The 13,272-nt window shown below is 36.8% G+C and overlaps 1 protein-coding gene across 5 annotated transcripts in view; it reads right to left on the reverse strand.

The window, feature by feature from the left end:
- The window catches only part of CNTLN (centlein), a 341,438-nt gene that overhangs the window by 218,132 nt on the left and 110,034 nt on the right, over positions 1 to 13,272 (reverse strand). The window lies entirely within an intron of this gene.

The raw sequence follows: 13,272 nt of genomic DNA on the forward strand, positions 1-13,272 counted from the left end.
ATAAATAGATAGCTATTGGGAAGCAGCCGCATGACACAGGGAGATCAGCTGGGTGCTTTGTGTCCACCTAAAGGGATGGGATAGGGAGGGTGGAAGGGAGACGCAAGAGGGAGGAGAAATGGGAATATATGTATATGTACAGCTGATTCACTTTGTTACACGGCAGAAACTAACACACCATTGTAAAGTAATTATACTCTAATAAAGATGTTAAAAAAAACTGATGTACATTTTTTCAAAAATATTTTTTTAAAAATATATTATAAAATTAATTTATTTTCATAAAATATTAAATAAATATTTTATCTAAAAGTAGAGGATACCCCAAAATACACTATATGTTCATTATTTACAAAAGCGAGCAACAAGCTTTAGGTCAAGCACTAAAAATCTACTCTAGCAATGCACCTATACCTCATATATTCTCCCTGCAGTAACTAGAATGAACTTTTGAAGATAAAAATATTGGCTTTCAGCCAAGATAGCACTGTGAGTACATGCATATCTCATTTTATCATGTTTCCCTTTATTGCACTCCACTGATATTGCATTTTTTTACAAATTGAAGGATTGTGGTAACCCTGCATCAAACAAGTCTATCAATGCCATTTTTCCAACATTTGCTCACTTCATGTCTCTGTGCCATACTTTGGTAATTCAAACTCTTTCATTATTATTATATTTGTTATGGTGACCTGTGATGAGTGATATTTGATGTTACCACTACAACTTGCTAAAGGCTCAGATGACAGTTAGCTGTTTTTAGCAATAAAATATTTTTTTAAGTAAGATATGTAAACTGTTGTTTTAGACATAATGCTATGCACACTTAACAGACTGCAATATAGTGTAAACATAACATTTATGTGCACTGGAAAACCAAAAAATTTGTGTGACTTACTTCATTGCAATATTCACTTTATTGTGGCAGTCTGGAACCAAACCCAAAATATCTCTGAGGTATAGCTATACTTCTTAAATTCCCATTTATTAAATAAGAGTAATGATAGATATATAGGTGGGTGTGTGGGTGGATGTAAGAGAGAAAGAGAAAGAAAGAGAGAAGGAAACATGGAAGGAAAGGGAAATGAGAGAAGGGAAGGGAAGGCAGAAAATAACAGGTGTTTGCTGGGACACGAAGAAGTAGGAACCTTTGTGTGTTGCTGGGACTATAAAAATACTCTCAAAAACAGTACGGGGGGGTTCCTCAAAACATAAAAAACAGAACCACCGTATAATCCAGGAATCCCACATCTGGGTATACAGTCAAAAGAACTAAAAGCAGGGTCTTGAAGAGATACCTGTAAACCCATGTTCGTAGCAGCACTATTCACAATAGCCAAGTGGCAGCAACCTAAATGTCAAATGAATAAACAAAATGTGCTATACACATAAAATGAAGCACAATGCAGCCCCCAAAAGAAAGGAAAGCCTGTCACATGCTACCACATGGATGAACCTTGAGGACATTATGCCTAATGAAACAAATCAGTCACAAAAGGACAAATACCAGATGACTCCACTTATATGAAGTATCTAAAGTAGTCAAACTGATACACAGAATAGAATGGTAGTTACCAAGGCCTAGGTTAAGGGAGCACTAAGCAGTTGTTATTAAAAAACAGAGTTGCAGGTCTGCAAGTCAACAAAGTTCTGGAGATCTCTTTCACAGCAATGTAAATATATTCAACACTACTGAACTGTACACTTAAAAATGGTTAAGATGGTAAATTTTATGTTATGTGTTTACCACAATAAACAAGGAAGGAAATTGTGACATATGAAAGAACATGGATGGACCTTGAGATAATTATGGAAAGCCAAATAAGCCACTTACAAAAAATAATGTATGACTCCACTTATATGAAGAATCTCATAGAGACACAAAGCAGAATAGTGGATGCCTGGAGCTGGGGGGAGGAGAAATGGGAAGTTGTTTTTGAATATAGTTTCACTTTTGAAGGATGAAATGTTTCTGCAACTTGGTTGCATACCAATGTGTATATACTTAACACTGCTGAACTGTATACTTAAAACAATAACAGTCTAAATTTTATGTTATATTACTTAACCACAATTTAAAAAAAAACCCTATGGAGAGGCCAAGATTTAATTAGATTAGACTGTGGAGCAATTTGTGTCCCAGGACATTGACAGAAACAATAGAAGAATCTAATCAGTCATCAGTTTTTGTAGGCCAACAGCTGGGTGTGATACCAACAGACATATTAACAAACATATTAACAGACAAATCAAGAGACAGACACAAGAAAAGACAAATCAAGAGAAGAGACAGGGGCTTCCCTGGTGGTGCAGTGGTTGAGAATCTGCCTGCCAATGCAGGGGACACGGGTTCGAGCCCTGGTCTGGGAAGATCCCACATGCCGCGGAGCGACTAGGCCCATGAGCCACAATTGCTGAGCCTGCGCGTCTGGAGCCTGTGCTCTGCAACAAGAGAGGCCGCGATAGTGAAAGGCCCGCACACCGCGATGAAGAGAGGCCCTCACTTGCCGCAACTAGAGAAGGAAACGAAGACCCAACACAGCCACAAATAAATAGATAAATAAATAAATAAAATTTAAAAAAAAAGAAGAGGATCTCTTGAAATAAGAAAAATTGCTTCCTTAACTCATTCTTCCTTTAAAAAAAAAAAAAAAAGAGAAGAGACAGTGAAGGAGAGCCCTGCTAAAATCACAGGGTGAATGTGCACATGTCGAAGTCTGTGCTCTATGAAAAGCAACCATGAGAGACTGTTAACTGCACGGGAAACAGATTTCCTAAAATGGCCTAGCCAAAACATTAAAAAAACAATGAGCAAACGTCAACAAGCCCTGATGTTACGGCAGTGAGGAACCAGTATCCAAAACTGCTACAGTGGGAATTCCCTGGTGGTCCAGTGGTTAGGACTCCACGCTTTCACTGCTGAGGGTGCGAGTTCAATCCCTGGTCGTGGAACTAAGATCCCACAAGCCATGCAGCGCAGCCAAAAACAAAAACAAACACAAACAAACAGACAAAACAGAAAACAAAACCCCAAAACTGCTACAGTATATAATTTTATTTTTATTAACGTTTTTTGCTTTGAAACAGTTATTTTTCTTTTTACTTTTAGATTTATTTTTATTAAGATAACATTGGTTTATAATATTATACGTTTCATGTGTACAACATTATATTTCTACTTCTGTATAGCCTACAGCATGCTCACCACCAAAAATTTAGTTTCCATCCATCACCATACAGTTAACCCCTTTTATCCATTTCACCCACCCCACCACCACAACTTCCCCTGGTAACCACTACTGTGCTCTCTGTATCTATGTGTTTGTTTCTGTTTAGTTTATTTATTTTGTTTTTTGTCTGTTTGCTTTTTGTATTCCACATATTAGTGAAATCACACAGTTCTCCATCTGACTCTTTTACTTAGCATAATACCCTCAAGGTCCATACATATTGTCGCAAATGGCAAGATTCCATCTTTTTGATGGCTGAGTAGTATTCTATTCTGTGCGTGTGTGTGTGTGTGTGTGTGTGTGTGCGTGTGTGTGTGTATACCATATCTTCTTTATCCATTCATTGGTTGATGGGGACTCAAGTTGTTTCTATATCTTAGCTATTGTAAATAATGTCACAATGAACATAGTCGTGCATGTATCTTTTTGAATTAGTGTTTTCATATTCTTTGACTAAATACCCAGACGTGGGGTAGCTGAATCATATGGTAGCTCTATTCTTAATTTTTTGGACTCTTCATACAGTTTTCCACAGTGGCTGCACCAATTTACATTCCCATCAAGAGTATCTGAGGCTCCCCTTTTCTCGACATCCTCAACAGCACCTGTTATTTCTTGTCTTTTTGATAATAGCCATTCTAACAGGAGTGAGCTGATATCTCATTGTGGTTTTGATTTGCATTTCCCTAATAATTAGTGATGTTGAGCATCTTTTCATGTGCCTGTTGGCCATCTGTATGTCTTCTTTGGAAAAATGTCTAATCAGGTCCTCTGCCCATTTTTTAATTGGATTGTTTATTTCTTGAGTTGCATGAGTTCTTTATATATTTTGGATTTTACCTTTTATCAGATATATCATTTGCAAATATCTTTTCCATTCAGTAGATTGTCTTTTCATTTTGTACATGGTATCCTTTGCTGTGCAGAAGCTTTTTAGGATGATGTAGTCCCATTTGTTTCTTTTTGCTTTTGTTTCCCTTGCCTGAAAAGACATAACCAGAAAGACACTGTTAAGACCAGTGTCAAAGAACATAATGCCTATGTTATCCTCAAAGAGTTTTATGGTTTCATGACTGACATTTAAGTCTTTAATCCATTTTGAGTTGATTTTTGTGTATGGTGTGGGACAGTGGCCTAGTTTCTTTTTTTTGCATGTGGCTGTCCAGTTTTCCCAACACCATTTATTGAAAAGGCTATAATGTCTTTATATATATATATGTTCCTTTGTTGTATATTAATTGCCTGTATATGTGTGGGTTTATTTCTGGGTGCTCAATTCTATTCCATTGATCTATGTAACTGTTTTTCTGACAATACCATGCTGTTTTGATTAATATGGCTTTGTAGTCTAGCTGGAAATCATGGACTGTGATACCTCCAGCTTTGTTCTTTTTTCTCAGGATTGCTTTGGCTATTCAGGGTCTTTTGTGGTTCCATTATAAATTTTAGAAACATTTGTTCTATTTCTGTGAACAATGTCCTTGTGACTTGGAAACAGATTGAACTGAAGCTCTATATTGCTTTAGGTAGTATGGATATTTTAACAATGCTAATTCTTCCAACTCATAAGCATAAAATATTTTTCAATTTATGTGTCTTCTCCAATTTCTAGCAACAATGTCTTACGGTTTTTAGTGTTCAGGTCTTTCACCTCCTTGGTTAAATTTATTCCTATGTATTTCATTCTTTTTGTTGTGATTATAAATATGACTTTTCTTAATTTCTCTTTCTGCTAGATCATTGTTAGCATATACAAACGTAACAGAGTTTTGTATGTTGATTTTATACCCTGCAACTCTGCCGTATTTATTTTTTCTAATAGGCTTTTTTGTGGAGTCTTTATGGTTTTCTCTATATAAAATCATGTCATGCACAAACAGTGAGAGTTTTACCCGTTTCTTTCCAATTTGGATTCCTTTTATTTCTTTTTCTTGCCTAATTGCTCTGGCTAGGACTTCCAATACTAGGACTTCCAATACTATGTTGAATAAGAGTGGCAAGAGTGGCCTCTTTGTCTTGTTGTCTTGTTCCTGATATTAGAGAGAGAGCTTTTAGTTTTTCACCATTGAGTATGATGTTAGATGTGGGCTTGTCATTTACAGCTCTCATTATGATGAGGTATGTTACTTTTATAAACATTTAGTTGACAGTTTTTATCAAAAATCGGTGTTGAATCTTGTCAAAATGCCTTTTCTGCATCTACTGAGGTAATCATATGGTCTTCATCCTTTTGTTGATGTGATGTATCATGTTGATTGATTTGCAGATGTTGAAACCTCCTTCCATCCCTGGGATAATTCCCAATTGATCATGGTGATGATTCTTTTAATGTATTGTTTTACTTGTCTTGCTAATATTCTGTTCAGAATTTTTGCATCTATGTTCATCAAAGATATTGGCCTGTAATTTTCTTTTTTCTGTGTGTTGTCTTTGTCTGGTTTTGGTATGAGAGTGATGTTGGCCTAATAAACTGAGTTAGGAATCATTGCCTCCTCTTCAGTTTTTTGGAAGAGTTTGAGAAGAATAGGTATTAAATCTTCTTTGAATGTTTGGTAGAATTCACTTGTGAAGTTGTCCAGGCCTGGGGAGCTTTTTGATTACTGTTTCAATTTCTATACTAGTTATATGGTCCATTCAAATTTTCTATTTCTTCATGATTCAGTCTTGGAAGCTGTATGATTCTAAAAATTTGTCCATTTCTTATAGGTTGATCAACTTGTTGGCATATAGCGGTTCATAATATGCTCTTATAATCCTTTGTATTTTTGTGGTATCCATTGTTATTCCTCCTCTTTTATTTCCAAATTTATTTACCAGAGCCTTGTCTTTTTTCCCTAATGAGTCTAGCTAAAGGTTTGTTGATTTTATCTTTTCAAAACAACCAGCTCTTAATTTCATTGATTTTTTTTATTGTCTTTTTAGTCTCCATTTAATTTATTTCCACTATGATCTTTATTATTTCTTTCCTTCTACTGACTTTTGGCTTCATTTGTTATTCTTTTTCCAGTTCCTTTAGATGTAAGGTTAGATTGTTCAACTGAGATTTTTCTTGTTTCTTAAGGTAGGCCTGAATGTCTATAAACTTCTCCCTTAGTACTGCTTTTGCTGCCTCCAACAGATTTTGGTTTGTCCTATTTTCCTTTCCATTCATCTTCAAATAAATTTTGATTTCTATTTTTTGTTGGCCCAAAAGTTGCTTAGTAGCATGTTGTTCATTCTCCACATATTTGTGATTTTTCCAGCTTTCTTCTTGTAGTTGATTTCTAGTTTCATACCACTGAAAAGATGCTTGATATGATTTCAATCTTCTCACATTTCTTGAGACTTGTTTTGTGTCCCAATATATGGTCTAACTTCGAGAAAGTTCCATGTACACTTGAGAAGAATATGCATTCTGCTGCATTTGGACTGAATAACCTGTACAAATCTATCAAATCCATTTGGTCTAATGTGTCATTTAAGATCACTGTTTCCTTGTTGACTTTTGGCTTGGATGAACAATCCACTGATGTAAGTGGAGTGTTAAAGTCCCCTATTATTACTGTGTTACTGTCAATTGCTCCCTTTAGGTTTACTAATAACTGTTTTATATATTTCGGTGCTTCTATGTTAGATGCATATATAAATATTATATCTTCTTGATGAATTGTCCCCTTTATCATTATATACTGTTCAATTTTGTCTCTTGTTACCTTTTTTGGCTTGAAGTCTATTTTGTCTGACATGAGTATGGCTACATCCACTTATTTTGGTTGTCATTTGCTTGGAGTATCATATTCAGTCCCTTCACATTTACCTTACATTTGTCTTTAGAGCTGAGATGAGTCTCCTGGAAACAACATATACTTGAGTCTTGTTCTTTAATGCATCCAGTCACTCTGTGCCTTTTGATTGGTGAATTCAATCAGTTACATTAAGAGTTATAATTGATACATGATAACTAATCACTGCCATTTTACCTTTTGTTTTCTGGTTGCTCTATATCTCCATCATTTCTTTTTCTTTGTGTTTATGTCGGCCATTTTGGTTTGGTGGTTTTCTATGATTTTTTTCTCAGTTTCCTCGTTTATTTTTCATGTCTCTGCTCTAGATTTATGCTTTGTGGTTGCTGTGAGTTTTGTCTAAAACGTCTCATGGATAAAGTACTCTTTTTACTGTTGATAGCATCTTATCTTCATTTACATATATAGATTACATCCTTTTCCTCTTCCCTTTTTGTTTTTGTTGTCTTGAATTATCCCTTTATACGTTGTGAGTTTGTTACCAAATTGAAGTAGACAGTTATTTTTTCTACTTTTCCCCCTTTAACTTTTATGCTATAATAAAGCATTTAAAAGCCAATTCTAATAATTAGAGTTTTCTGATTCTGTCTATCACCTTGCTCAAACTTTTGTGTACTTTTTGCCTTTTTGTTTCTGGTAGAAGAGCACCTTTCAACATTTCTTGTAAGGCAGGTCTAGTTGTGATGAACTCTGAGCTTTTATTTATCTGGGAAAATCTTTATTTCTCCTTCATATCTGAATGATAACTTTGCTGGACAGAGTATTCTTGGGTGATAGTTTTTAAGCTTTCAGTATTTTGAGCTTGTCATTCCACTCCCTCCAGGCCTGTAGGGTTTCTACTGAGAAATCTGCTGATTGCGTAATAGGGGTGCCTTTGTAGGTTACCATCTTTTTTTCCCTGGCTGAATTTCAAAATCTTCCTTGGTCATTGACTTTTTTTTTTTTTTTTTTTTTTTTTTGACTGTGTTGGGTCTTCGTTTCTGTGCGAGGGCTTTCTCTAGTTGTGGCAAGCGGGGGCCACTCTTCATCACGGCGCGCGGGCCTCTCACTATCGCGGCCTCTCTTGTTGCGGAGCACAGGCTCCAGATGCGCAGGCTCAGTAATTGTGGCTCACGGGCCCAGTTGCTCCGCGGCATGTGGGATCTTCCCAGACCAGGGCTCGAACCCGTGTCCCCTGCATTAGCAGGCAGATTCTCAACCACTGCGCCACCAGGGAAGCCCGGTCATTGACTTTTGACAACTTTAATATAATGTGTCTTGGACAAGGTTTTTGCATTGAGGCAGTTAGGTGTTCTCTTAGCCTCATGGGCTTGTGTATCTAGTTCTTTCCCCGTGTTTGGGAAGTTCTCACCTATTATAAATAAATTCTCTGCTCCTTTCTCCTCTCTTCTCCCTCTGGGATACCCATTACCCTATTGTTGCCCTTCCTAAAAGAGCTGAATAACTATTGTAGAATTTCCTCATTTTTTATACCTCAATCCTCTTTCTTTTTCTACTGTATCATTCCAAGATTTCTATCTTTGAGCTCACTAATTCTCTTTTTTTAAATAAATTTATTTATATTTTATTTATTTATTTTTGGCTGCGTTGGGTCTTCATTGCTGCATGCATGCTTTCTCTAGTTGCTGTGAGTGGGGGCTACTCTTCGTTGCAGTGCCCAGGCTTCTCGTTGCGGTGGCTTCTCTTGTTGCAGAGCAGAGGTTCTAGGCGCGCCAGCTTCAGCAGTTGCAGCACGCAGGCTCAGCAGTTGTGGCTCACGGGCTCTAGAGCACAGGCTCAGTAGTTATGGCGCACGGGCTTAGCTGCTCCAAGGCATGTGGGATCTTTCCGGACCAGGGCTCGAACCTGCATCCCCTGCATAGGCAGGCAGATTCTTAACCACTGTGCCACCAGGGAAGTCCATCACTAATTCTCTCTTCACTATGTTCTGCTCTATATCCAATGCTTTCTAATGCATTCTTCATCTCATTTATTGAATTCTTAAGCTCCAGAAGTGCTGTCTGGTTCTTTATTTTTAGTTTCAACCTCTTTGGTAAATTATTCCTTCTGTTCATTAATTTTATTCCTGAGCTCGATGAATGCCCTTTCTGAGTTTTCTTATAGCTAGTTGAGTTTCTTCATGACAACTCTCTTGAATTCTCTATCAATCAGATTGCAATGTTCCATGACTTTTAAGTTTAATTTATGTGGAATTGTCATTTTCTTTTTGTGGTACAATGTTACTGTGGTTTTTCATGGTGCTTGATAAACTGTTCCTCTGCTGGTGCATGTGAAGTAGGAAACACCTTTCTGCTTGATTCTAGCAATTCAACAGGTTAGAAATTAGAGGTCTTTCTTTTGATTTCCAGTAGGTAGCGATATAGCACAGGTTTTGGGTTTCTCTTACCTGAGATGCCTCTGATTCTATTTGAGAGTCTGCACTTTCCACGCTCCACTGCCTCTGTCAGAGGTGTGGCCCTGTGCCTTCATTATTGTTTCTTGTGTCTCTGGGGTCATTGGTGCCTTGCTTCTGCCAGTGTCACAGTTGCTGCTGCCTGGGGCCCTTGGATGGTGGGCTCTTCCCTCATCTGGGATCCTAAGTTGCAGGTTCCACTACCATGGGGGAAAGGGAAGGGGGAGCCAGGGTCCTGCGGGTGCCTCTATGGTGTCCAGTGTTGTAAGTTTCCTGCAAGTGCCTCTGTGGTGTCCAGTGTTCTAAGCTCCACAGCTGCAGATGTGCATGTGAGGGGATGGAGTAATGGGTGCCTTAGCAGTTGGAGGAATGGGGTACCAGCTCCCACTACCACTGCTGCCCGGTTACTTGTGGCTGTAGTAACCATGTGGCCGGGAGGCTTGAGTCATGTGCACCACCTCCCCTGCCACTGCCAGGTTCTCTGGGGTTGTGGGCTCAGCTGCCATGGCTGATGGACCAGGACTTCAAGCATGCCTCTGCTGTTCCCTTGGTTCGGCCTCCTCCATGTGTTCCAGTCCACCCACCTTTAGATGCACAGATGTGTGGAATTCTCCAGCAACCTGATATATTGGACAGAGGCATCTTGTTGTGTTTTGGATGTTTTAGTGGTTGTAGATTGAAGGGGAAAGACAAAGATAACTTTTCATTCTGCCACGGTGCTGAATTGACTCCTCTAAGCATATAATTTGAAATGTACATTTTTCAACAAAAAAATTACAACATGCAAAGAAAAGGTGTCATTCATGCAAAGGAAAGCAAGCAAGCAATAGCAACTGCCCATGAGAGGATTCAGATACCAGCCTTCACAAAGACTTCAAAAGAGGCATTATAAGTATATTTAAAAAGTAAAAGAAAACCATGTTTTAAAAAGTATCATATCTTTTTTAAAAAGGTAAAATGACAATATCTCATCTGATGGAAAATACCAATAAAGTAATATAAATTGTTTTGAAACATCCAAATGGAAATTCTGATGCTAAAAAGCACAGTGACTAAAATGAAAAAAAAAACAAAAAAAAAAACAAACAAAAAAGCCTCACTAGAAGAGCTCAACATTTAATATGAACTGACAGGAATAAGAACAAAAAACCTGAAGCTATATCAAGAAAAAAGAATAATACAAATTAATAGCCCCAGAGGAATACTGGACACCACTAAATGCACCAATATAAGCATAAAGGGCTACCAGAAGGAGAGGCAATAGAATAAGGACAGAAAAAAATACTCAAAGAAATAATGGTCAAAAACTACCAAACAATGATGAAAAACATTAATCTACAAATCCAAGAAGCTCAACAAACTCCAAGTAATATTTATAAACACAGAGATCCAAGAACAGACACATCATGGTAAAAATGCTGAAAGCCAAAGACATGGAGAAATTCTTAGAAAACAAAAGAGAAAACGACTCATCATTTCCAACAGACTTCAAAAAGATTAGCAACTGACTTTTCTTCAGAAATAATGAAGGATAGAGACAATGAGATAACATATTCAAAATGCTCAAAGTAAAACACTGCCAAAACAGAATACTATATCCAGGAAAGCTATCATTTATAAATGAATGCAATGGGTGACACCGGCAAAATGGAGAATATGCAGCTCCAAGCACTCTTGCAGAAACATGGAGAAAAACAGCAGAAACTGTTACAACCAATGTTGCAAAAACTCTAGAAAGCATTCAAAATTTTACAGTAACAAAGAAGAATGCTGAACCAAGAAAAAAGCAACTTAGAAACAGGATAACAGATTTGTGAAGTTTTTATTTGCCCTTCCCCACCTTATTCTCAGCACACTAGCCATCTTAAAGCCAGGAATCTTAAAACAGTGTAATTCATATAGTGGCAGTAGCCAATGTTCCCAGTAAGGAATCCTTCCTGGTTTGAGAGAGAGCAGAACAAACTTTCCTAGCAAATTACTGTATGTGTCTGCTCTAATTTGTCTAGGGGTTACCTGAAGAAATAAAGCAAAGTGATTATCTCAGACCTGACTGGGAACACAGACTGGAAAAGTGGAGAATATGGCTCAAAAATGCCATAAAGTAAACTAATAAACCACAGATTCCTAGGGCAAAAGATGACTGGTTGAGATATTCAATACAATGCCTAAGTCATGGGACTAAACTCTGTAGGAAATTATTTGGGAAAATAAGACATTCAAAAATACTGATACATATGGGAGTGTTCTGAAATCCAAACATATGCTCATAGAAAGATGCATATTCACAAAACTCCAGAGCTACCCTATGCTTTCACTTTGGGATAACCCCTGAGCTTAGTGTAAGTCTGGAAAAGTATTAAAGGAATGCCCCATTGGAGAGCCAATCTACAAAGACTGGGGGAGAGATCTGTTCTGTATCTCTGTGTGTGTTTTTTTTCTATTTTTTGTTTTGTTTTGTTTTTGTTTGTTTGTTTGTTTTAGCTCCTGTCAGCCAAGGATAACTTCCATCACAACAGGAACAGACAAAAGCTATAAAGGACAGAGACTTCAATGACTAAACAGAACAAGGACTAGAGACTGTGCAAAAGTCAATTGGAAGATAAAAAGACTACCATACCCTTCAGCAATTAAAGAAGCAGCAAAGTCTTGGGAAGGGATAGAATCTGATTTCCAGAGTTATAACATTATAAATTTGCTAACACAAATACCCAATTTTCAACAACAACAAAAAATCACAAGGCATACAAAGAAACAGGAAAGTATAGCCTATTCAAAGGAACACAAAAATTAACAGAAACTATCCCTGAGAAACCTCAGATATCAGATTTACAAGGCAAAACTTTAAAACAACTATCTTAAATATACCCAAAGAGCTGAAGAAAAATATGTAAAAAGAACTAAAGCAAATCAGAAAAACAATGTATAAACCAAAAGAATATCAATAAAGAGCTTGAGATTATAAAAATCAATCAAACTCTAGAGGTAAAAAGTATAATAACAAAAATAAATAATTCACCAGAGGGTTCAACAACAGATGTGAGCAGGCAGAAGAAAGAATCAGCAAACTAGAAGACAGAACAAGTGAAATTATTGAATCTGAGCAGCAGAAAAAAAAGAAGAATGAAGAAAAGTGAATAGAGCCTATGAGAACAGTGGGGCACCATTAAGCAGACCAATATATACATTAAGGGAGTCCCAGAAAGAGAAGAGACAGAAAAGGGGCAGAAACAACATTGAAGAAATAAGAGCCAAAAAAGTCCCAATTTTGATGAAAGATATGTATCTATAAAGCCAAAGACCATAACAAACTCCAAGTAAGATTAACAGAAAGAGACCTACACTAAGATACGCTAAAATCAAACTTATGAAATTCATCCAAAAACAAGGAGAGAATCTTGAAAGTAACAAAAGAGAGTGACTTGTCACATACAAGGGATTGTTAATGAGATTAACAGCTGATTTCTCATCAGAAATCATGCAAGCCAGAAGGCAATGGGATGATATATTTAAAGTGTTGAAAGAAAAAGAAGTCAACATTGAATTCTATAACCAGCAAAACTGTCCTTCAAAGATTTTACATTCACATATAAAAGCTGAAGGAGTTCATTATTAAATCTAATGTACAAGAAATGCTAATGGAATTCCTTCAGAGAGAATGTAAGAATACATAATGATAACTCAAAGCCATATGAAGAAATAAAGGCTCCAGTAAAGGTAAATACATGGTCAAATATAAAATTCAATACTACTTTATATTTGGTTTTAACCCTACTTCTTTGGGAAGAAGAAGTAAATCATACATAATTTCAGAGACAAACATAAAAAATTTTAAATCTATATTATAGGGCACACATTTTATAAAGAC

The sequence above is a fragment of the Balaenoptera acutorostrata genome, chromosome 6, assembly GCF_949987535.1.
Source record: "Balaenoptera acutorostrata chromosome 6, mBalAcu1.1, whole genome shotgun sequence".
Taxonomy (NCBI): domain Eukaryota; kingdom Metazoa; phylum Chordata; class Mammalia; order Artiodactyla; family Balaenopteridae; genus Balaenoptera; species Balaenoptera acutorostrata.